The sequence below is a fragment of the Triticum aestivum genome, chromosome 5D, assembly GCF_018294505.1.
Source record: "Triticum aestivum cultivar Chinese Spring chromosome 5D, IWGSC CS RefSeq v2.1, whole genome shotgun sequence".
Lineage (NCBI taxonomy): Eukaryota > Viridiplantae > Streptophyta > Magnoliopsida > Poales > Poaceae > Triticum > Triticum aestivum.
The window spans coordinates 433,215,295-433,238,184 of NC_057808.1; positions in this window are offsets into that span (position 1 = coordinate 433,215,295).

Below are 22,890 nucleotides of genomic sequence, written 5' to 3' on the forward strand. Positions count from 1 at the left end.
GTTTAAGATCCGGTTCAAGGGAAAGATGTCTCCCATAAAGCTTTGAAGCTCTCAATATCCGGTTTAACATCCGGTTCAAGAAGAAATATCTCTCGCAAAGTTTGAGTTCTCAGAAAAGTTAAAGGGACCAAAGAGAGTCTGTTGCAAAAGCACAACTCAAACATAGGTACCCATTGAGCATAGCTCAAAATATTGCTCGGGGGCTCTTTGCTTCTACAAGAACAAAGAGTCTATAACCTTGTAATAGGCTATAAAAGCCAGGCTTGGAAGCCAGGTGTATTCACCTAAAACCCCGGGTTATCCTGCCTTTTTAAGTAAGTCACTCCGCCCAGGTAATCCTGGTAAGACCCGTCGAATGTTTGACAAGTCAATCTTATACAGACCCTGAACTTGTCATAGTTAAAATGATGATTGGTTAATGTGAGGTCCATCTTATAAGGCTTTGCAAAATGGTTTAACTCAGTGGCCTGGTAGCCCATGAAAAGCCTCGTTTTTTGGCCTGGCAGCCCATGCAAAGCCTCGCTTTTTGCATATTTTCTTTTGAAGTCTTTTGGCATTTTATTTTGATGAGGTTTATAATAATCCGGTGTTTACTGACCCGGTCTGGCCTTTGATTATAAGTCGCCAGTATATGATGATAAATTATCCGGTGTTTATTGACCTGGCCTGGCTTTTGACTATAAGTCGCCAGTGTGAGATAAAATAATATCCGGTGTTTATTAACCCGGCCTGGCTTTTGACTATAATTCGCCAGTATGAAATAAGATAATGACCGGTGTTTATTAACCCGGCCTAGTTTTGTACATAAACCAGCAATTTATGATAATTGCCAGTGCTCAAAGTTTGGGTTATCACCCTTACTACACTGGCTTGGTAAACCAACAGTGATCAAATATCACAGGAACCGGTTTTCAAACCAGGTTATATTATTCAAATCTTTAATAGCCAACATGGCTGGATTTTTATTATGGTAATCAATAACCAGTATTATGATTGAGGTTTTCAAAGTCGCTTTCGTGCAATGGCTATTATCTTATCAGTAGATATTATTTATTCTATAATGGAAGGAATAGTCCCGAGTCGCTGCAGGCTTACGACCTGGCACTTGGGGGCTACCTTATTCAAGTTGAGATTACATCAAATATGCAAGTCCCATGTCACTGCCAGCATGCACCATGGCACTTGGGGGGCTAATGCAAAGTCATTTTTGCGTATCTTTTTGAAGACCCGACTCATCACACTGTAATGAGCCGGCCCTTGGGGGCTAACAATTGCTCCTGTCAAAAATTTAAGGTACACAAGCTTTAATCCATTATATTGAAAGGTTTATTTCTCAGTTGGTAGAGTATAAAGCTCTTCACCTTGTGGACGTGGGTTCAAGTCCCATGATGGGGGTTACATCATATGATGTTATTTTCAATGAAGTATATATAAAGTCCCAGCTCAATATTATCTTACTGAGCCGGCCCTTGGGGGCTACATGTTGCTCCTCCAATTAACATGATCATATTTATAAAGTCCGTGCTCATTATTGCATAATGACCCGGCCCTTGGGGGCTACACTGGTTGAAGTTTTTTGAGCATCAGGCAATTACAAGTCCCAGGTTGCTGCAAGCATGACAACCTGGCACTTGGGGGCTACATAATATGGAGTATTCAGTTTTTACTAGTGACTGAGATGAACAACATGGATTTCTTCGTGGCAGTATTTATATTGAAGCAAGTCTGAAGTCATCACTTTGTTCTGCTCAAGACTTGGGGGCTACAGGTAATATGGATATAAGATCAACTACATGACCCGGTGTCAACAACAATTATGACCCGGCATCGTCTGTTTTATAACCCGACAATTTTGGTAATAATAAACCGGCAAGTTTTACATCTTCAAGCCGGCTGAAAGTCAGATGAGTATTTCAAGACCAATATTTTTTAATCCGGCGCTTTAGAAGCCGGTTCAAGTGGATTATTTCTTACAATATTTCTCTAGAAGAGACCAATGTTAGCAAATTTTCTCCGAAGCTGGCTTATTGACCCGGATTTTCTAGAAGAAGGAAATGACAAGAATTTAAGGCTGTTTAGGTGCCGGTTTACAAGAATTCTCAACCCGGAGCACAACCTGTGAAATTTTTTCTTGTGGTTATTTTGCAGAATTAGTTTAACATGGATAAATCCAAATTAAACTGGGGGCTAATGTCGGGGATATACCCCTCGGTGTAACCCGGCCGGAAGTATGACCCTGCCGGACTTGGCGCTTCATCATAACCCGCCGGAAGACTGGTGACCTATGGGTTTGGCGGTTCACTGGTCTGACGATTCACGAGCCTGGCGACTCACGAATGACCCCGATGGCGGGTCAGGTAAAGTACTAGGCCCAAGGCCCAGAAGGCCGGTTCATGTTATGGTGGGCTGGTTTATGAGGAAAGCACGAGTAATATTCTCCTACAAAGGAAGCAAGACTAGGACTCCACTTGTAATAGAGTAATCCTAATCCAACTAGGACTAGTCATGTAAACCGCCCCTTCAACATATATAAGGAGGGCCAGGGCTCCCCAAAGAGGGAGGAGAAAGAATCTTAGGGCTAGACATAACTATGAGAGCCGGTTTACGGAGACTCCCTCGTGATGATAATGAGACCTAGCCACAAACAGCATGTAGGGCTATTACCAGATGATATTTCCCGGGGCCCGAAGCTGTCTAAACCCTTGTCTTGTGTTGCGTTTCTTGATTCCGACCAACCCCTTCAAGCTACCTCATAGATGCGTTGGCCTCACGACTAAGTCCTCACACTAGGACATCTGCCGTGATAATTCCATGACACTTGTCATTATTCGAGTGTGCCTTCTCTCAAAATGGACACGAAAAATACCACAGCATGTCGGGTGCCATTCCATGATAGAATGCCAAGTTTCATGAATTTCAGACAACTTTTGGATTTACTAGAATTTCAAAATAAAGTACTCAAAGTTTTGCCAGCAATCAACGGTGCTCTGGTGTTTGAATTCATTCCAATTTGTTGCATGTGACCTAAGCATGCACCCAAGGACACAGATTTGATTTTCAACCAATTTAAGCATGTGCATGTAGTTCAAATTTGAATTATGCACATAAATGCACTGAAAACTCAGCTGTGCATAAAAGTGTCCAAACGAACCCCGAAAAATCACAAATAATTCACACAACACTCTTGTTGTTCTATGTTGACACGAGAAAAAAATTTGAAAGTAATAAGAGGCAAAGGTTATCGTTTCGTCCCAAAAGGTGAGATGTTCCCTACCAAAAACCATCATGCTTGTTGTGAGAAGCTCCGGTTTGTGAGAAGCATATACCCAAACCTGCCCCAAATGGGGAAAAATTACCACGGCATGTCGATGCCGCTCCATGATTGCATGCCAAGTTTCATGAATTTCAGACGAGTTTTGGATTTACTAGAATTTAAAAACCAGGCATCTCAATGTTTTGCCGGCAATCAAGGGTTCCCTGGTGTTTGAAATTCATTCCCATTTCTTGCATGGGACCTAAGCATGCACCCAAGGACACGGATTTGATTTTTCAACCATGTTATATGCACTGGAGCATGTGCATGTAGTTCAAATTTGAATTATGCACATAAATTCATTGAAAACTCAGTTAGAGCATAAAAATGTCCAAACGAACCCCGAAAAATCACAAAAAATCACACAACACTCCTATTGTTCCATGTTGACAGAGGAAAAAATTGAAAGCAATAAGAGGCAATGGATATTGTTTCGTCCCCAAAGGCGGGACCTTCCCCTACCGAAAACCATCATGCTTGTTGTGAGAAGCTCCGGTTTGTGAGAAGCATATACCCAAGCCTGCCCCAAATGGGACAAAAATTTTACCATGGCATGTTGATGTCGCTCCATGATAGCATGCCAAGTTTCATGAATTTCAGACGAGTTTTGGATTTACTAGAATTTAAAAACCAGGCATCTCAATGTTTTGCCGGCAATCAACTGTGCCCTGGTGTTTGAAATTCATTCCCATTTCTTGCATGGGACCTATGCCTGCACCCAAAGACACAGATTTGATTTCTTCAACCAATTTATATGCACTGGAGCATGTGCATGTAGTTCAAATTTGAATTATGCACATAAATGCATTGAAAACTCGGTTAATGCATAAAAATGTCCAAGCGAACCCTGAAAAATCACAAAAAATCACACAACACTCCAGTTGTTCTATATTGACACGAGAAACAATTTGAAAGAAATAAGAGGCAATGGATATTGTTCGTCCCCAAAGGTGGGACGTTCCCTCGCAAAAACCATCATGCTTGTGAGAAGCTCCGGTTTGTGAGAATCATATACCCAAACCTACCCCAAATGGGACAAAAGTTTTACCACGGCATGTTGATGCCGCTCCATGATAGCATGCCAAGTTTCATGAATTTCAGACGAGTTTTGGATTTACTAGAATTTAAAAACATGGCATCTCAATGTTTTGCCGGCAATCAACGGTGCCTGGTGTTTGAAATTCATTCCCATTTCTTGCATGGGACCTAAGCAGGCACCCAAGGACACATATTTGATTTTTCAACCAATTTATATGCACTGGACCATGTGCATGTAGTTCAAATTTGAATTATGCACATAAATGCATTGAAGACTCAGTTAATGCATAAAAATGTCCAAACGAACCCCAAAAATCACAAAAAATCACACAACACTCCTGTTGTTCTATCTTGACACGAGAAAAAAAATTGAAAGCAATAAGTGGCAATGGATATCGTTTCGTCCCCAAAGGTGGGACGTTCCCTACGGAAAACCATCATGCTTGTTGTGAGAAGCTCCAGTTTGTGAGAAGCATATACCCAAACCTGCCCCAAATGGGACAAAATTTTTACCACGACATGTTGATGCCGCTCCATGATAGCATGCCAAATTTCATGAATTTCAGACAAGTCTCGGATTTACTAGAATTTAAAAACAAGGCATCTCAATGTTTTCCCGGCAATCAACGGTGCCCCGGTGTTTGAAATTCATTCCCATTTCTTGCATGGGACCTAAGCATGCACCCAAGGATACATATTTGATTTTTCAACTAATTTATATGCACTGGAGCATGTGCATGTAGTTCAAATTTGAATTATGCACATAAATTCATTGAAAACTCAGTTAATGCATAAAAATGTCCAAACGAACCCCAAAAAATCAAAAAAATTCACACAACACTCCTGTTGTTCTATGTTGACACGAGAAAAATTTAAAAGCAATAAGAGGCAATGGATATTGTTTCGTACCCAAAGGTGGGCTGTTCCCTACCGAAAACCATCATGCTTGTTGTGAGAAGCTCCGGTTTGTGAGAAGCATATAACCAAACCTGCCCCAAATGGGACAAAAAAATTACCATGACATGGTGATGCCGCTCCATGATAATATGCCAAGTTTCATGAATTTCAGACGAGTTTTGGATTTACTAGAATTTAAAAACCAAAAATCTCAATGTTTTGCCGGCAATCAACGGTGCCCTTGTGTTTGAAATTCATTCCCATTTCTTGCATGGGACCTAAGCATGCACCCAAGGACGGATATTTGATTTTCAACCAATTTATATGCACTAGAGCATGTGCATGTAGTTCAAATTTGAATTGTGCACATAAATGCATTGAAAACTCAGTTAATGCATAAAAATGTTCAAACGAACCCCGAAAAATCAGAAAAATTCACCCAAGGACACAGATTTAATTTTTCAACCAATTTATATGCCGTCCATTGCCGCTGTGGCCCCATTATGTAATTCAAATCAAGACGAAAAATCAAGTAGATCGCACATAGTTTATTATCAGCAACCGTGTGAGATGCAGCACAAAATATCCTGGAGCACCGTCGGTGTATAGTACGCCTATGGCTTATGCAAGAAGGTGTGTCGGCTACAGTCCACAGCCGGCGTCCCAAGCACACTAGCTCGCTCCCCAAATATCATTTCCCTGCTCAATCGTCGCCGGTGAAAGATGGGCACGTGGACCCGCGTCGTGAGGGCAACTTCGGTGGCCCACTCCGGCGAGAGAGCGGCTGTAGCCGCCATGCGCATGCTGACAAGGTGCATGAGCGCGGCCGCAATCTGCGACCTGGCGGCAAAGGCAACCCAAACGGCCGATGTTGCTTCTCAGGTGGCGGCAGCAACATCTGCCTCGGGGATAGCAACTAGCGAGAGCAGCACAGCAGCTGTCCGTTCTGCAGTGGCGGCTTTAGCCCTGATGGAGGCCGCCCATGACCATGTCGAGGCCTCCCACGCCCAGCTCCTGGCGGTCACCGAATCAAACGAAGCTTCTCCGACAACGGTCGAAAACCCACGCCGAAGAGCTGGCAATCGCCGAGACCGTTCGAGCAGCCATCCATTCCTCTGCTGCAATCCTTGCCACGACTGAGCCCGTCCAAGCCTTGATCGCGTCTGCCCACGCCCAGCTCGCGGCGGCCTTTTCCAAAGAGATGGCTGACGCGGATGGTGAGATGCTTGCCGAGTATGGTGCGATGGATGCCATGGAGCCCCTTCCCCAGGAGACCGTCGGGCGCGAGATGGACATGGAGGCGGTGGCGGAGATCGACAAGCACCAGCCGTAGTAGTACTATTTGTTTTGTTTAATTAAGAGCACCGGTCTTTAATTTGTTAGAGCAATGTTTAGGTCACCTAGCTCTGTTTAATTGCTGAACTTGCTCGATTAAGAAGTGTGGGTGTGCTGTAGTCTCCTTTGTGTACCCAAATTATGCAATGACGTGGATGACCACTGTAACCATGGAAATTCGAACCAAAACTTTTTATGTTCAAACTCGTCGCACAGCGGTGAAGCTATCTGAATCGTTTGTGATGTCCACATATCGTACACAGTTCTGAATAAGGGACCGTGTCTGATGACACTTTGCGCGCCAGTTTTTTGGCTGAAGCGATTCCAAATTTTTGGCTTCCGCGGAAATATCTACCTCCCCGCCCCCTCCCCCTTACCAAAAGCCACATTTCTCCCTCTTTCCGCCTTCCTTTCCAAGTTGAAACCTTCACTCCTTTCTTGCAGCGCTGCCTCCTCGTCGGCGACCCTCCTTCACGCTGCTTGGCCTCGTCTATCCAGGTAGGTAATCCACATCCGACCCCCATCCTCCTCCTCCTTCCACATCCCACATGCCCCGACCGCCGACGCGAGCATGACACCTTCCACCCAAATCACCGACCCCTCCACCAAATAAGCGCCAGCCTAAGCCATGGTGTACGCAGTATAGCCAGGATCTCAAGGAGCATTTGACAGCGGAGAGGCAAATCGCGGCCGCACACGCGGATGAGGTCGCGATGGCTGCCATTCATGCCGACCCCCAGATCTTGGAGGAGCACCTTACCATTTTCTAGCTACGCCGGTTAAGCATGCTCAGTTTATCCATTGCGTGTGCTGCTCGTGCCTTTCCTTCACAAATTCTAGTGAATTGTGCTATCTAATTTTACCATGCAATCTTTTGCTCTAGTGTATATGTTCTATATATAGTGCAGTGTGGTGCTCACTTATTAACTGTTTTGTTAATTAGTTGTCGTCTTCAGTTAACTGTTAGGTTCAATTCTGCAAATGTGATGTTCAATTTTTCAGGCTGCAATTTTGTATTGTCTTCCATGTGAGAAATAAATCGAATTTATCTTTACAAAATACATGAGAAACGAATACAATTGCTATATTTCCAAGTTGTCAAGCATGCTTGGTTTGGTTATACATTGTACAATGTGGTGCTCAGTTAACGTTTGGTTCATTTGTCTTTTGGTGTTTAGTTAACTGTTTGGTTCAATTCTGCAATGTGATGTTCAATAGTTGTGGGTGCATTCTGTTATTGTATACCATGTGAGGAATAAATTGAATTTGGCTGTAGTAAATATATGAGAAACAAATACAATTTCTACAATTGGCTGTAGTTAACTATTTGGTTAACTATCTGATCTAGGAGTATGTTATATTGTGCAATGTGGTGCTCAGTTAATGTTTGGTTCATTTGTTGTGGTGTTTAGTTAACTGCTTGGTTCAATTCAGCAATGCGATGTCCAATTGTCGTGGGTAGAATTTTGTATTGTTGTGCATGTGAGGAATAAATCGAATTTGCCTGCACTTAATACATGAGAAACATATACAAGTGCTATATTTCCTAGTTCTTAATCATGCTTGGTTTGGGTAAATGGGTTTTCGGTGTGGCTTGAATTAATCTGATGAATCTGCAATGTGCTTATTTTTCATCAACATATTTTACTGATAGCATGCGAACCCTTACTTAACCTGATGACTAACTACCTTATATGTGTTGTAGGGAAACAATCGGAAGCACTGAGGTTTACAATCGAAGTTAGCACGTGCATGGTCCGTTCTCTAATAGCACAATATTGTGCAATTGCAGGAACCATTATAATATTTTGGTTTTTAACAATTTGCTCTTGCACATGTAGGTCCTGCTGTCAGAGGTTTTGACCCACTGTTCGACCCTTTTTCATATTGGGAAATGAGTTTTCCATTAATATCAATCAAATCAAGAAACTCAGAAAGATTGTTAGGATAAAGAAATTAGCGACAAAAAACAACAAGATCTTTGCCTGCACAATGAAGAAGACATCAGTTCACTACAAGATGGTACTAACTATTATACCTTGCCTTTTTTTATTCCTTTGCCCCATTTCCAATATAGAGAAGATATTTATGCACATCCTTGTTTTCAGGCCTTTCCAAAGCAGTTCGTTGATGATTACCTCTCAAACCACCTCTTTGGTCAGGAGGCGAGGAAGGCTTTCATACAACACCCACGGTTCAATATTGAAGTGTTCCTGAAGAGGATGAAGGACGGACGGTCAATCATCCACAGGCACTGGCCTAAAGTTGCAAAGACCTTCAGCATGAATGAAGGCTCAATATCCGCCTTCCGCTTTAGCAGTTTTCCAGATGAGATGCATCTGTCTATATACCGTCTATGATGCTAATTTCGAAAGGTTCTACATGTTGCATGTGGAACTTGCTACTGGTGCAGTTGTGTAATGGGGTAGCCGAGTGCTGAAGCTATATCATGTTGTACTCTGATGTATTTCAGTTATGAAATTCTGCTTCCTTAATATGGAAATGAAATATATTGTGTGCTTAATGTGAAATGTCAATTAGATTAATAAATGGATTATGAATAATCGGATAATTAGCCTGCTAATTGGGCTTTGCTATTGCAAACGGTTGTTGAAAAAATACCGTGGGCGATGACCTCAGGCAACGCATACCGTTTTTAGGAATAAACCGTGTTGGATCAATGAACAATCACACACGACTTTCTCTTGAAAACTGTTTGCGTTAGGCCACCTTGTGCAAACGTTTACCACATAAAAACTGTGTGTGATGGACAGCCTTTGCCACACAGTTATTCTACGGACCATGTGTGATACATTCAATAACGCAAACGATTTAACGGGAAAAATTGTGTGTGATGTACCTGTGAACGGCAACATTTTCCTTGGAGCGACTGTGTGGGATGTACATACGAACGGAAACATTTAGCGGGGACTGACTGTGTGGGATGTACTTGCGACCAGAAACAATTTTGCCGTATAATTGTATTTTTTTAGCTCTACTGTACGTACTTCCGTATCTAAGCGCTCACCGGTCGCACACGACCTCATTTTTCCGAGCGTGTGTGCCAGGAGGGCATATCCCCGACGGTTTCTAGGTCGTGTGGGAAGGACCCCCCTATCGCCCACACTCACTTGGAGACGGTTCCAATTGCCATCGCGGAAAGGGGTAAAAACCGTTTGTTTAGGACCGACGCGTACCAGTGTGTGTGTGTATATATATATATATATATATATATATATATATATATATATATATATATATTCTTCTATATGTCACGTTGTCTTTTGAAGTATTGAAGAAATCCATGGCTTGATCATTTGCCGGAAGTAACAGGCGTATGATGCTACGAAACTCTTCAAACTTTTTTGGAACGGAGTTCCTGATAGAATGATTCGCTTTTTTGACGAATTTCAGCAAAGGCCTTCCAAATAGCGATATTCGGAAGGATCTTGCTGAACTTTGTACCAAAAAGCGAATTATTCTATCGGGAACTCCGTTCCAAAACAACTTTCAAGAGCTTCGTACCATTATGCACCTGTCATTTCCGGCTAATGATGAAGTCATGGTTTTCTTGAATCTTTGAAACTAGACAACGTGACATATAGAACGGTAGATGAGATCAGCAAAAATATGGACCATTTTCTGCACATCCAGAATGGCGTCATTTTGTTAAATCCCTTGTTTGACATTCATGAGAGAGGCGGTCCGGACGTCGGACATTCATCAGATAACTGCAGTAACGCTTCAACATGAGGGGGGACATCGATCAACCCCCTCTCGCCCGACCAAAATAAGGAAAAAAGAAAAGAGTAAGAAGGAAGAAGGAAGAAGAAGAAAAAGAAGCATACATCATCTTTGCAATGATTTTCATAGCATTTTGTCTTTTTCATAGCATTTTATGTGATTTTCTTTTGAGCAACATGCCTACTTAATTATGTTTCTGCCATGTCCAGTAAATTCCACTAAGTCCATGGCGCCCAAGAAGAGGCCGTCTGCAAGAGCTTTTCGCCGTGCTCAAGAGCGATGGGATGAGACTATCAGCAACTTCTGCAAGGGAGATGCAGAAAAAAGGGCGGACGTAGAGGAGATCTACAATAGGTTTCCTAGCTTGCAGATGTGCGTCGACCATGCTAGGGGCCTCATCCCCGTGGCTACGGATGATGAGAAGAAGACGATGTTCCCCGGCGGCCGTGGAATTCCTCCTGTCGTTGTTTTCCTTTGGGATATGAATGAAGCGGAGAACTCACCAGATCCGCGTTAGCATGCTAGGTGGTACGAGTACCGCTCCCGCCGTCGCGCCCCTCCAGCTCTAGTGGAAGATCTCGTCGGCATCGTGGTCGTTGTACCAGCTGCAGTGGAGCAGGTGATTGTCCACTTTGACAGCGAGGGAGAGAGCAGTGAAGATGAGGAGGAGGAGGAGGAGGGGGATGAGGAGGAAGAGTCCAGTGAGGGGGAGGAGGAGCCAGGTGCGGGCATGGTGGTGGAGGCGGAGCACGATAGCGAGCAGGAGCAGATGGTAGTGGAGGTGGAGGACGATAGCGAGGGGGAGGGGGAGGTGGCAGAACAGCTGCACCTGCCTGCCAACGACGACCTATACATGGTGGCGCCGGGGATCCCGCAGCTCGACGACAATAGGATGCCAATCGAGGCGGAGACCTACGTCCGCGTCGGCATTCGTCACTCTGAGCGCATCAAGAAGATGAATGAGATGCAGAAATGAATAAATGCAGAGTGTCAATTAGTTAAGTGTCAGTGTTTAAATTGAGTATGCTTTTGCAGGCAATGTTTAAGTTAAGTTATGTACTGAAGAACTGCATGTGATGTATTGAAGCAATGCTTGCCTTTTGCAGTCTGTTAAGTTAAGTCAGATGGTTGCCTCTTGCTGTTATGCAATGAGATGTTTAAGCAGAAATGTTTTCCTCTCTGTTGCATTCCACAAAATTATAGTAGTAGAATAGAGGACACTTCTCTCTATACGTATAGTAGCTAGCATCGACCAAGCACGAGATAAGAGAGGTCACTTCTCTCTATTAGCTAGCTAACACAATATTTGAAACCCCTAATTAACTTAACCCTCCAAAACCCCCAACCACCTCCCCTTTCAAAAAAACAAAAACCCAGCTCCTGAGTTGCTGACGCGTGGATGCTCTTTGGCCCCGGTTGGTGTTACCAACCGGGACTAAAGGCCCTCCGGCCTGGGCTCGCCGTAGCGGCCACGTGGAGCCACACCTGTCCCGGTTTGTAAGACAACCGGGACTAAAGGTCATGGGCTTTAGTCCCGACCCTTTAGTCCCGGTTCCAGAACCGGGACAAATGGCCCTTTTTCTACTAGTGAGCGCATTCACCCGCACTACTGCTATACCAAAACCCCACACTACTACAAGGTTTTCCCTAGTAGTGTAAGTGAGCAAGTGTTCCCCAATGGTGACCGACCGAATGAGAGCAGTTTCTTGTTATTTAGTTTACATTTCGAATATTATAAACATATAATGTATACTTTAAAAACTATTTTACTTAAACGTTCATCGCACATCTAAAAATGTTAATAGTGTAAAAATATTGTTCGTGCAATTCTTAATATTGTTTGAAATATTCAAAAACAGTGTTCGGGGCATTTGAAAAATGTTCAAGCGTTTTAAAAATGTTTGTAAGTTTTTAAAATGTTTATACATTGTAATAAATGTCTGCGTAATTTAAAGAACATTTATTTCTTAACGTTCAGAAAATTAATTAAGACATTTAAAAAATGCTCACGCACTTCAATAATGTCTTGGTGGCATTTAAAAAATTACACAATGTAAAAAATGTTGCGTAGTTTAAAAAATGTTCTGTACCACTCAAAAAATGTTCAGAGTCAATTTTGAAGATGTTTAATATGCATTCAAAAAATATATTCAAAACATGTATTAAAAACTATACATCATATATTTGAAAAATGTTCAACGTGTACCACAAAATGGTTTCACGTGTATAAAACAAATGTACAATGTGCATTGGGAAAATTAGACATGTATTTAAAATAAGAAGCTCAAAAACCTGAAACACCGTAAAGAAACACAGAAAACGGAAGAAAATCGACGAAATGAACGAAAAAGTGAATAAAAAACCGAAGGTATAGCCTCCCTTATTGGGCCGGTCCATTCACTATGTTGTAGTTGAGCCAGTGCTAGATGTTGTAGTAGGCGAGATATAGCACTGACGAGGTGGTCGTGTTGGATTCCCGAAAGAGTACCGCCTCTAGTGCCATGGGCAAGGGATAAATGGGCTGGATAATAACTGTTATATGGGCCGAGAGGAAAGCCCATTCGTCTGGACATAAGAGCATCGAAGAAAGTCATGCTAAACCCTCCTCTTTTCTCCTCCTCACTCTGTTTGTCGCAATGCAGAGATGGGCATAACCTCCACTTAGGGTGGGTGTCATGGAATTGTCACGACAGATGTCCTAGCAGAAGGACTTAGTTGTGGAGCCATCGCAACAGGGTTAGCTTAAAGGGGTTAAACGGGACAAAGGACAAAAGGAGTTTATACTGGTTCGTCCCCTTGCGGTGAAGGTAAAGGCCTAATCCAGTTTGAGGTGGTATTGCTTATGTCTTGATTACCAGGGAGCGAATACGCTTGACCTAGCTTTCGATCTGTTGTTTCTTGCCCTAAGTCGCCGTCGGGTCGTCCCTTTATATACACAGGTTGACGCCCGGTGGCTCACGGAGTCCCGGCCGGCTCATAAACAGCGCGTCCGGCTCGGTGACTAACTATACATGCCTTAAAATACAAGTTATACTTAGATGGTGGTTTACACTAGTTGGGCCTTAAGTCGCCCTCAATGTGACGCCCGGATAATTAAGCTACAGTAATTCCCTGCTAACGATGCCATGTCATCATGATTACTGTTGTTAAACTCACGTTGGTTCGAATCCGGTCCGAATTCAAATTCAAACTAAAGTCAAACAATTAAAGTTTTCAAATGTCAAATCTAAAATGTTCAAAGTGTGGCAAATAATCTCTGGTTATCTGTCATGTTGGAACCACTAGTAGAAAACTGGGCTTTGGTCACAGGGCAATATTCACATTAGTCCCGGTTCAGTCACGAACCGGGACTAATGTGAGCATTGATCCCGGTTCGTGCGGCCAGGGGCCTGCCGGGCCTCGTGGGGGCATTGGTCCCGGTTCGTCCGGCCCCTTTGGTCCCGGTTGGTGGGACAAACCGGGACCAATGGGCCTCGCTCCTGGCCCACCACCATTGGTCCCGGTTGGTGGCTTGAACCGGGACCAGAGGCTCACCCTTTAGTCCCGGTTCATACCACAAACCGGGACTAAAGGGTTGGTCCTAGTTGCGGTCAGAGTTTAGTCCCACCTCGCCAACCGAAGGGCGCTCACACCGGTTTATAAGCCCGTCCCTCTCTGCCTTGTTGAGCTCCTCTCAAAGTGAAAATAGATGCCCTTATACAGGGAATTTGACCTAAATTCAGAGTAAATTTTTTGAATTTCATAGAAATTTATTATGAAATTAGGTTGAATTTTCTCTATAGGCGCATCTATGTTCATTTTTTATAGTAAATAAAATAAATAAACCTTAATAAAATAAATAAAAATAATAAACCTTAATAAAATAAAATAAAATAAACTATAGTAAATAAAATAAATAAACCTTAATAAAATAAATAAAAATAGCAGCAGTAAAATAAATAAAAATAAAATAAATAAAGTAAAATACATAAGTAATTAGAAACAAAATGGAATAAAATAAATAAGTTTTTTGTTGTAAGTAGAAACAAAACAAAATAAATAAAGCAAAAGAGAAAACAAAAAACAGGGAAAAAAATTATGCCACCTACTGGGCCACCACGGCCTGAATACGACTTGAAACCCATCCATGGGCTAGGATTCGGGCCCGCAGAAGGCCCAGTAGGCCCCACAGGCAAAGAGAACGGTTAGGCCGAAAGCCTGTAGTTGAGAGGAGCTCGAGAGGGTGGGCGCAGCAGCGCTTATAAACCACTCTCGAGCTCTCTCAACTAGCGAGGTGGGACTAAACTTTTGACGCGGGGCAGCACAAGGCCTTTGGTCCCGGTTGGTGCCACCAACCGGGACTAAAGGGGGGCATGCGTACCGGTTCGTGGCACCAACCGGGACCAATGCCCCCCTTTAGTCCCGGTTGGTGCCACGAACCGGGACCAATGCGCCCCCTTTACTCCCGGTTCATGCCACGAACCGGGACCAATGAGGTGCCTATATATACCCCTCGCCGCGAGCAGAGCACTCCAGTGCTCTGTTTTTCTCTGGCCGGCGAGGGGAGGGCTTTGTGGTGCTCTAGCTCACCTCCTATGCACATGAGGTGTTCGATGAAATGCCCGAGCCACAGTAGTTAAGCTTTCTCCTCTCGAAGCTCGACCTCAAAGCTCCATTTTCCTTGAGATTTGTACGGTTTAGCGGAATGCACGCAGATGAACCGGCAATGGATGTACGGTGACAGACACACCTCCGAGTACATTAAGGGCGTGCATGATTTTCTCGAAGTGGCTGAGGCAAACAAGCAGAATGGTTTTATGTGTTGTCCATGCCCTACATGTGGGAATACGAAGTCTTACTCTGACCGGAAAATCCTTCACACCCACCTGCTTTACCAGGGTTTCATGCCACACTATAATGTTTGGACGAGGCACGGAGAAATAGGGGTTATGATGGAAGACGGCGAAGAAGAAGAGGACGATGACAACTATGTGCCCCCTGAATACGGTGATGCTGCAACCGGGGAAGCTGCTGAAGATCAAGAGGAACCAGACGATGTGCCCAATGATGCTGCAACGGGGGAAGCTGCTGAAGATCAAGAGGAACCAGTGCCCGATGATGATGATCTCCGCCGGGTCATTGTCGATGCAAGGACGCAATGCGAAAGTCAAAAGGAGAAGCTGAAGTTCGATCGCATGTTAGAGGATCACAAAAAAGGGTTGTACCCCAATTGCGAAGATGGCAACACAAAGCTCGGTACCGTACTGGAATTGCTGCAGTGGAAGGCAGAGAATGCTGTGCCTGACAAAGGATTTGAGAAGCTATTGAAAATATTGAAGAAGAAGCTTCCAAAGGATAACGAAATGCCCGACAGTACATACGCAGCAAAGAAGGTCGTATGCCCTCTAGGATTGGAGGTGCAGAAGATACATGCATGCCCTAATGACTGCATCCTCTACCGCGGTGCGTACAAGGATCTGAACGCATGCCCGGTATGCGGTGCATTGCGGTATAAGATCAGACGAGATGACCCTGGTGATGTTGACGGCGAGCCCCCCAGGAAGAGGGTTCCTGCGAAGGTGATGTGGTATGCTCCTATAATACCACGGTTGAAACGTCTGTTCAGAAACGAAGAGCATGCCAAGTTGATGCGATGGCACAGTGAGGACCGTAAGAAAGACGGGAAGTTGAGAGCACCCGCTGACGGGTCGCAGTGGAGAAAAATCGAGAGAAAGTACTGGGCTGAGTTTGCAGCTGACCCAAGGAACGTATGGTTTGGTTTAAGCGCGGATGGCATTAATCCTTTCGGGGAGCAGAGCAGCAATCACAGCACCTGGCCCGTGACTCTATGTATGTATAACCTTCCTCCTTGGATGTGCATGAAGCGGAAGTTCATTATGATGCCAGTTCTCATCCAAGGCCCTAAGCAACCCGGCAACGACATTGATGTGTACCTAAGGCCATTAGTTGAAGAACTTTTACAGCTGTGGAATGGAAACGGTGTACGTACGTGGGATGAGCACAAACAGGAGGAATTTAACCTGCACGCGTTGCTGTTTGTAACCATCAACGATTGGCCCGCTCTCAGTAACCTTTCAGGACAGACAAACAAGGGATACCACGCATGCACGCACTGTTTAGATGACACTGAAAGTATATACCTGGACAAATGCAGGAAGAATGTGTACCTGGGCCATCGTCGATTTCTTCCGACCAACCATCAATGTCGAAAGAAAGGCAAGCATTTCAAAGGCGAGGCAGATCACCGGAAGAAGCCCGCCATGCGTACCGGTGATCACGTACTTGCTATGGTCAATGATTTACACGTAATCTTTGGAAAGGGTCCCGGCGGACTAGCTGTTCCGAATGACGCTGAGGGACACGCACCCATGTGGAAGAAGAAATCTATATTTTGGGACCTACCCTACTGGAAAGAGCTAGAGGTCCGCTCTTCAATCGACGTGATGCACGTGACGAAGAACCTTTGCGTGAACCTGCTAGGCTTCTTGGGCGTGTATGGGAAGACAAAAGATACACCTGAGGCACGGGAGGACCTGCAACGTTTGCACGAAAAAGACGGCATGCCTCCGAAGCAGTATGAAGGTCCTGCCAGCTACGCTCTTACGAAAGAAGAGAAAGAAATCTTCTTTGAATGCCTGCTCAGTATGAAGGTCCCGACTGGCTTCTCGTCGAATATAAAGGGAATAATAAATATGCCAGAGAAAAAGTTCCAGAACCTAAAGTCTCATGACTGCCACGTGATTATGACGCAACTGCTTCCGGTTGCATTGAGGGGGCTTCTACCGGAAAACGTCCGATTAGCCATTGTGAAGCTATGTGCATTCCTCAATGCAATCTCTCAGAAGGTGATCGATCCAGAAATCATACCAAGGCTAAGGAGTGATGTGGCGCAATGTCTTGTCAGTTTCGAGCTGGTGTTCCCACCATCCTTCTTCAATATCATGACGCACGTCCTAGTTCATCTAGTCGACGAGATTGTCATTCTGGGGCCCGTATTTCTACACAATATGTTCCCCTTTGAGAGGTTCATGGGAGTCCTAAAGAAATATGTCCGTAACCGCGCTAGGCCAGAAGGAAGCATCTCCATGGGCCATCAAACAGAGGATGTCATTGGGTTTTGTGTTGACTTCATTCCTGGCCTTAAGAAGATAGGTCTCCCTAAATCGCGGTATGAGGGGAGACTGACTGGAAAAGGCACGCTTGGAGGGGACTCAATAATATGCAGGGACGGATATTCTTGGTCTCAAGCACACTACACAGTTCTACAGAACTCTACCTTGGTGACCCCGTATGTCGATGAACACAAGAACAGTCTGCGCTCCAAACACCCGGAGCAGTGCGACGACTGGATTACATGTGAACACATCAGGACTTTCAGCAGTTGGTTGGAAACACGTCTCAGAGGTGACAACACTGTTTGTGATGAGCTGTACTCGTTGTCCAGGGGACCATCTTTGACTGTATTGACTTACAAAGGATACGAGATAAATGGGAATACATTTTACACGATCGCCCAAGATCAAAAGAGCACCAACCAAAACAGCGGTGTCCGCTTTGATGCAGCAACCGAGAGGGGAAAGGACACATATTATGGTTACATAGTGGACATATGGGAACTTGACTACGGACATGATTTTAAGGTCCCTTTGTTTAAGTGCAAATGGGTCAATCTGTCAGGAGGCGGGGTACAGGTAGACCCACAGTACGGAATGACAACAGTGGATCTGAACAATCTTGGGAGCACTGACGAACCGTTCGTCCTAGCCAATGATGTGGCACAGGTTATCTATGTGAAGGACATGTCTACCAGACCGAGAAAAAGAAAAGATAAGGAAGCGAATACATCATACGATGAGCCAAAGCGCCACATAGTTCTTTCAGGAAAAAGGGACATCGTGGGAGTGGAGGGCAAGACAGACATGTCTGAAGATTATGAAAAGTTTCATGAAATTCCTCCCTTCAAAGTCAAGGCTGATCCAAGCATCCTGATAAACCATGAAGATTATCCATGGTTCCGGCGCAATAAGCAAAGGACACAAGCGAAGACTTTCTCTCCACAACTATTATGATGATACCATGCCAACTTTCAACCTTTTTGTAGATCATTTGAAATGCCTGTTGTAACAGATGAGTTTTCGTCCGAAATCCTGATACTTCGAAACAGATTGTCCATTTTGTACACGAAGTGCATCGAGTTTTTGCCGTAACCCTCTCAACTTTTTAGCACATGCTATGTGGGTGAAATGATGACACCATGCCAACTTTCAACCTTTTCAGAGTTCATTTGTAGTGCTTTTCAATTTCACGGTCATATAGCTCATGAAAATCAGTAAATGCATGAAAAATAACAAATGAAGTCAGAAAGGGTTGAAAATTGATGATGTGGCTTTGAATGGTGCTTTTTGAACACACAAAAAGTCTGGAGTTCAAATAAGTTCAAAAAAATGAAATCCCTTTGTAATAGATGAGTTTTCGTTCGAAACCCTAATACTTCGGAAGAGATTGCCATTTTGTACACAAAGTGCATCCAGTTTTTGCCATAACCCTCTCAACTTTTTAGCACATGCTATGTGGGTGAAATGATGACACCATGCCAACTTTTAATCTTTTCAGAGTTCATTTGTAGTGCTTTTCAATTTCACGGTCATATAGCTCATGAAAATCAGTAAATGCATGAAAAATAACAAATGAAGTCAGAAAGGGTTGAAAATTGATGATGTGGCTTTGAATGGTTCCTTTTGAACACAAAAAAAGTATGGAGTTCAAATAAGTTCAAAAAAGTGAAATCCCTTTGTAACTGATGAGTTTTCGTTCGAAACCCTGATACTTCGGAAGAGATTGTCCATTTTGTACACGAAGTGCACCCAGTTTTTGCCGTAACCCTCTCAACTTTTTAGCACATGCTATGTGGGTGAAATGATGACACCATGCCAACTTTCAACCTTTTCTGAGTTCATTTGTAGTGCTTTTCAATTTCAGGGTCATTTATAGCTCATGAACTAATAGCAAAAAGAATGAACTAAAAATAATCAATTAAAATATGCTGTTATGATCAACTTAAACAAAACTATAATATTCTTCAATAGCCAAAAGAATCAACTAAAAAGCTTTTATAAAACTCCAATAGCAAAAGGAATTTTCATAAAGAATGTTTTTGTTAGAAACTTTAATAGCAAAAAGCATTATCATAAAGATTTTTTTGTTAGAAACTAAAATAACAAAATCTGTTTTTGAATAGAATCATAAAACACAGTAATATTAAATAGCAGGAAAAAGAATCACTCCAAAATATATTTTTATAGTAAAGTTAATCACCATCTAGTGATTCACACAAATTTCAAAGAATTCAAATTTAAACTATTCAAATTTGAAAACTAATGGCACTAACAGAAAGTTTATAATTTTTGTGACCTAAAATAAAAAAGAATTAAAAAAATAAACTTTAATAAAATAAATAAAAATAGCAACAGTAAGTATTTTGTTGTATGTAGAAACAAAATAAAATAAATAAAGCAAGAAAGAAACAAAAGTGCCATCTACTGGGCCACCACAGCCTGAATACGACTAGAAACCCAACCATGGGCCAGAATTCAGGCCCGCACGTGGCCCAGTAGGCCCCACAGGCACATAGTGTATGGTTAGGCCCGAAAGCCTGCAGTTGAGAGGAGCTCGAGAGGGTGGGCGCAGCAGCGCTTATAAACCACTCTCGAGCTCTCTCAACTAGCGAGGTGTGACTAAACTTTGGCCGCGACGCGGGCAGCACATGTCCTGTGGTCCCGGTTGGTGGCACCAACCGGGACTAAAGGGGGGCATGGGTACCGGTTAGTGGCACCAACCGAGAGCAATGCCCCCCCTTTAGTCCCGGTTGGTGCCACCAACCGGGACCAAAGGCCGTGCCACCAACCGGGACCAAAGGCCGCCGCTTCCCGCCCTTTGGGCTGCTGAAAAGAGGCCTTTGGTCCCGGTTGGTCGCACCAACCGGGACTAAAGGGGGCATTGGTCCCGGTTGGTGTCACGAACCGGGACCAATGGCTTTCCTATATAAGCAAACACTTAGTAAATTTTTCAGAGTTCATCTGCAGTTTGCCCCGACGATGCCGAGCACATCGACGCCGTCGCCGCCCCGCCCCTGAGCCCGCGCACCTGCCCCGCCCCCTCCGTCGCCATCGCCGAGCCCGCGCCCCTGCCCCGGCCCTGCCGTCGCTGTCGACATCACCGCCCCCGAGCCCGCACCCCTGCCCCGCCAACGCCGTCGTCGTCGCCGTCACCGAGCCCGCGCCCTGCCCCGCCCCCGCCGTTATCGTCGCCGTCACCGCCCCCGAGCCCTGCCCCGCCCCCGCCGTCGTCGTCGCCGCTCCCGAGCCCGCGCCCCTGCCCCGCCACCGCCGTCGTCGTCGCCGTACGTCACCGCACGTCACCGCCCCAGAGCCTGCGCCCTGCCCCGCCCCCGCCATCGCCGTCGCCGTCGCCACCCACGCTGTGAGCCGCCGCCGCCCCGGCCCGCTGTCTTTTTTTATTAGTAAAGTTTATGTATTTTTTTGTTCATATATAATGTAGATGTATATATATGTATGTATGTATGTATGTATGTATGTATGTATATATGGATGGATGAAAATATTGATGTGATGTTTTTTGTTCATAGACCTTTTTATGTTCATAGAATTAGTATTTTTTTGTTCATATATATATAATTAATGTAGATGTATATGTATGTGTATGTATGTATGTATGTATGGATGTATGTATATAGGAAATATTGATATTGTGATATATAGATTATTTTTTCTTTAGAATTTTTCTATAAATGATATGATGATGATGATATATAGAGTTCTTTGATTGTGATGATAGATGATGATGATATATATAGAGTTCTTTGATTGTATGAAAACTTTGTAAAATTTACCCCCTCCCCGATAACTTTGACCTGAGGGGGGACGTCGGACATGCATGAGAGAGAGGCGGTCCGCTTGCCCGACCAACTATCGAGGCCACCCAAACCCTAGAAAAAGAGCATCATCGTTGTCGATCTACCCAGGACCTCCCCGATAACTTCGACATGAGGGGGGAGGTCGGACTATATAACAGACACTTGTGAAAAGTTTCAGTTTTCATCGCCAGTTGACTCCCCCTCCCGGATAAACCCCTCCCGGATAACTTCGACCATGATAACTTATACCACGGGAGCACCCCCGGGCCCTCTCGCTCGACCAAAACTCTCAAGGACACCCAAACCCTAGAAAAAACGATGTCGGTCTCCTACCCCCTCCCGTCGCGCCCCTACCCTTGAAGCGTTGCCGAGGCCACCCCAAACCCGGAATAAGCTAGGTCTACGTTTGCACTAATATATCCACCTGCTGTCATGTTTGTGTAATAATTGCCATGTTGTAATATTTGCAGAAACAATGGAGCACGGACGAGACGAGCAAGCAGAAGAGGTGTTGGGGGACATAATCTTAGCCGGAGGTGATATCTTGTCGTATCTTAACGACAATGATGGTCTGGAAGAACAGGGTGAAGAAGCAGGCTACGGTGATCGAAGAGTGGAGGAAAGACATGATTATGATGGCTCCGGTGACCCAATGCTGGTGCAAGGAGCCCGTGGTGACGGCTCCGGTGACCGAACAGAGTCCGGCCAGGTAAATATATTAGTTAAGCCTATGCTGAGTAGCTAATTGATGCATTCATTGTTTTGGTATGTACACATATTAATTAACTCTCGTCTTTGTTTTTTTTCTAGCCCTCTGGATCAAGCACAACTCAGTAAAGAGACGAGGCCCGAAGAGAAAGTTGCGCTCGGATGAAAGGTTTGAGATCACAGCAATCGCGCGCGACGGCCAACCGATTGAACCCATCCGGACAAAGGAAGCATTTGCTGCTCAGTGCGGGGTTCTTGTTAGGGACAAGATCCCGATCAGCATCCACCAATGGTATAAGCCTAAGAAGGAAGACCCTGAGGTGTCTTATGTCAATGATATGCAGAAAGATGATCTTTGGACTGAGTTGAAGGCAAATTTCACCCTACCGCCAGAGGAGGATCCGGAGAAGCCAGTTAAAGAGCAAGTAATCAAGTCTCATGCTCTTAAGAAGATGGCAGACCTATTCAGGAGGTGGAAGAATGAGCTGAAAACGTTTGTCGACAAAGAAGAGACACCAGAATTCATCGGCCGGTATGAGAAGATCAGAGATCACTGGCCCGCATTTGTGGCCCACAAGTCATCGGAAAAGAGTAAGTAGATGTCAGCCACAAACAAGAAGAATGTTGCGAAGAAGAAGCTTCACCATCGCACGGGGTCAGGTGGCCACCTCAAAGCCCGGCCTAAGTGGGCCAAGGCTGAGAATGATCTGCTTGAAAATGGGATCGAACCACAGACAATGAACTTGCCAGACCATTGCCGGACTTGGTTCTTCGGGGCTGGCGGAAAATTGGACCCTGTATCAGGGAGGTGCATTTGGACGAACGGGCTTTTGAGAATACCAGTCAAGAAGATTCAGCAATATATCGGTGCAGCGCAGGAAGGGACGTTCGTTCCAGACAGAGAGAACGACGAGCTCACAAT